At 37.7% G+C, this 3,017-nt stretch overlaps 1 protein-coding gene across 1 annotated transcript in view; it reads right to left on the bottom strand.

Annotated features, from left to right (window-relative positions):
• Positions 1–1,960, bottom strand: part of LOC107751752 (triadin-like) — a 14,292-nt gene extending 12,332 nt beyond the window's left edge. Inside the window, exons 1-4 of the mRNA XM_016567518.1 lie at positions 1,809–1,960; positions 1,598–1,688; positions 1,391–1,495; positions 642–727 (exon numbers count right to left, since the gene is read on the bottom strand). The gene's annotated coding sequence lies outside the window, so the exon portion shown is untranslated. The remainder of the gene's footprint in view (positions 1–641; positions 728–1,390; positions 1,496–1,597; positions 1,689–1,808) is intronic.
• Positions 1,961–3,017: the final 1,057 nt, after the last annotated feature.

Here is a 3,017-nt window from a genome sequence, read left to right as displayed (position 1 = left end):
GGCGATACGGTGCCGTGAGTATTTAAGACATACTGCTGCTGCACAAATAGCATATAAAATAACCCCGTAGCAGATCTATACAGGTGGAGCTGGGGAAGGTGGAGGGTTTCAGAGAACTCTGAAAGCGCGCTGCATGAATCTCAAGTGAATGCTAGCCAGCCAGCCATATAAATGCAAGGCAGTAAGCTCATTGGCTGCATGAACCACTCAGCTTGTGCCAAGTTGTTTAACTCTCTGAATATCATCAGTTACGTTAACACCCCGTCAGAATGCGCCATCTAGAGTTTCATGACTGAACTAATATATATATATATATATATATATAGTGGGTATATAAAGATAATCACCCCTCTTTAAAATATTCACATTTTGTTGCTTTGCAGTGTAATATTGGGAGTAATAATTGGCAAGATTTTCATAATAATATCTAATAATTCATAAGAATATTGATATATAATTTCTTTCCCTATTCACTTGTTGTGACTCCCCTGAATGTGCTCTGTACAGGACATCCAACTGTGACATGTAAGGTCACAGAGAAATTCGTTAAAATATAATGTCCTCTACAGAGGACAAAATCTCCATAGCTGGTAGTCAGGAAGTTATCACTGAATGTCTAAAATAACATGAGAAATCTATACCTTCAAGGTCTTGATCCCACTTAAAATTTGCAGAACTGCTTCAGTGGCAATGTCCCCTGGATAAATTATTGCTACATCCAAGATGTCTATGCAGCATGGAAAGCATTAAACAGAAATCAGTGAGTCTGGCATGAGCAGTTGAAATCATTTTTCATTGATATGCTCAAATATGAATAATTATTTATTTATGCACGGGAATCAGTGACAATTTCAAATGTAGATTGAAATGTGTTCATCAGTATGGCACTTCATGAGTCTCTGATTACATGTCAGCTCTCAGAGCAACAACGGCCAAATATTTCAGAAATACAGGTACCTTCAAATAAGTGGAATAAGTAGCTCACTGGGAATCTAATCCATTCAGTAACCTCGTCCAATACAGTGCCACCAAGTTTCACTGTTTCAGTGATGCCTGTATCCCCTGTTTAAAAAAAAAAAAGAAAAAGAGCATATATAAAATTATGAGAAAAATCTAATTTGGTGCTTTGCAGTACCTTCAATGCCCCCAAACATGGTTGAAATATATTGTATAATGGTCTTGATCCCACTTAAAATTTGCACAACAGCTTCAGTGACCATATCCACTGGAGTAATCACTACATCCAGTATGTCTGTAGAATAGAAAGCATTAAACAGACATTATAGTGCAAATATGACTAATTTCTTTTTACCATATTCCATGTCTCTGATTGCACGTCAACTTCCAAAACAACATTCAAATATTTCAGCATGATCAGTAAATCAGGTACCTTCAAATAAGTGGAATAAGTAGCTCACTTGGGTTCTGATCCATTCTGTAGCCTCATCCAATACAGTGCCACCATATTTCACAATTTCAGTGACTCCTGAATCTCCTGTATGGAAAACCAACATAATATAAAGCAAGTCAAACTAAATAGTGTTTTAAACTGCTTATGAATGATGTTTAAATGCCACGAATGATTATATATACATACCACTGGCACTAAATATTCCTGACAGATAAGACACAGATGAATCAGCTGCTAATCGCTTCCCTCGGATTAAATATTATTTCAGTGACGTACTCTGTATTCCAAATAAAAGAGCAGAAAAAATTGCATTAGTCATGGAATTCATCAACAAAATATAATACTTCGCAAAGGATTGGCTTAGTCAAAAATGAAAATTCTGTCATCATTTACACACCTCGTGTTTTGCATGCAATTATAATGAACTTGGCTTTCAAAAAACACGCAAAAGCATCATAAAAGTATCAGAAAGTGGTCAATATTAGTCCTGCGCTAAATTCCAAGCCACAAGATATATTTGTGTGAGGAAAACATAAAAACCAAAGACATTATTACTGACTTCCGCCTCATTTAGTTCTCGGCGTGTTCATGTGAGAATTATTAGCGACAGCCGATTCCTGAATCAATCATTCTGGTCGAATCTATTCAGCGAATCGGTTGATTCGGTCTGAATCGTTCGCGAATAGAATTGATCCGATTTTCGGGTTCAACTTTTACTGACTCAACTGATCCGGTCACAGACAACTAGATTGGAACATTATGTGTGACGGTCTGTTTTGTACACAAAGCTACTGTATGACTTTAGAATCGCACGTTAGTCGTTTAGACTATATGTGTTATACTTTAACGCTTTTGCAACCTTTTTTGAGGACTGAAAGTTTCAGTCATTGTAATTGCACTGAAAGCAATGAATTATTTTTTAAAGGGGTCATATGATGCGATTTCAAGTTTTCCTTTCTCTTTGGAGTGTTACAAGCTCTTGGTGCATAAAGAAGATCTGTAAAGTTGCAAAGACTAAAGTCTCAAATCCAAAGAGATATTCTTTATAAAAGTTAAGAGTCAACCACGCCTACCTAAAACGGCTGGTTCTAACACGCCCCCACATGTCTACGTCACGATGTGGGAAGATTTGCGATGTTCGAATTTGTGCAACGCATTTTATGGACGACAGTTTTTTGAACCTAGAAGAGTACAAGGCTGGCTGTGCACAAAGGCTATTTCTAAAAAAAAAAAAAGGGTCAATTCCGACTTTGCTATGACAATCTGGCGCTTCTGAATCAGCGACTGTAAGTATGTTTTGTTATTATTTTTAGTATTTGCTATTGACTGTTCAAATGCGGAATTTTGCGCAGTGCAGAGTAACGCGTCGTGTGTGTGTGTGTGTGTGTGTGTGAGGGGAACAGGGTCACATCACAGGAGAGTGAACTGCCTGTCAGAAATCATAGCGCGTCAGCTGTCTTAACCGCGGCTTGTGTACTGCATCATCACTGTGTCTGTCACACCACTCTGTTGCCCTTTCGGGCTTGAACTGATGGTAAAACTAACGACATTATTAACTGTCTTGATATTTACTTTGAAAGCTGAAGCGATTATGGTAAGGGGCGTT

The sequence above is a fragment of the Sinocyclocheilus rhinocerous genome, unplaced genomic scaffold (assembly GCF_001515625.1).
Source record: "Sinocyclocheilus rhinocerous isolate Xijiao unplaced genomic scaffold, SAMN03320098_v1.1 scaffold993, whole genome shotgun sequence".
NCBI classification, from domain to species: Eukaryota; Metazoa; Chordata; class Actinopteri; order Cypriniformes; family Cyprinidae; genus Sinocyclocheilus; species Sinocyclocheilus rhinocerous.
This window is presented reverse-complemented; position numbering and strand designations above follow the sequence as displayed.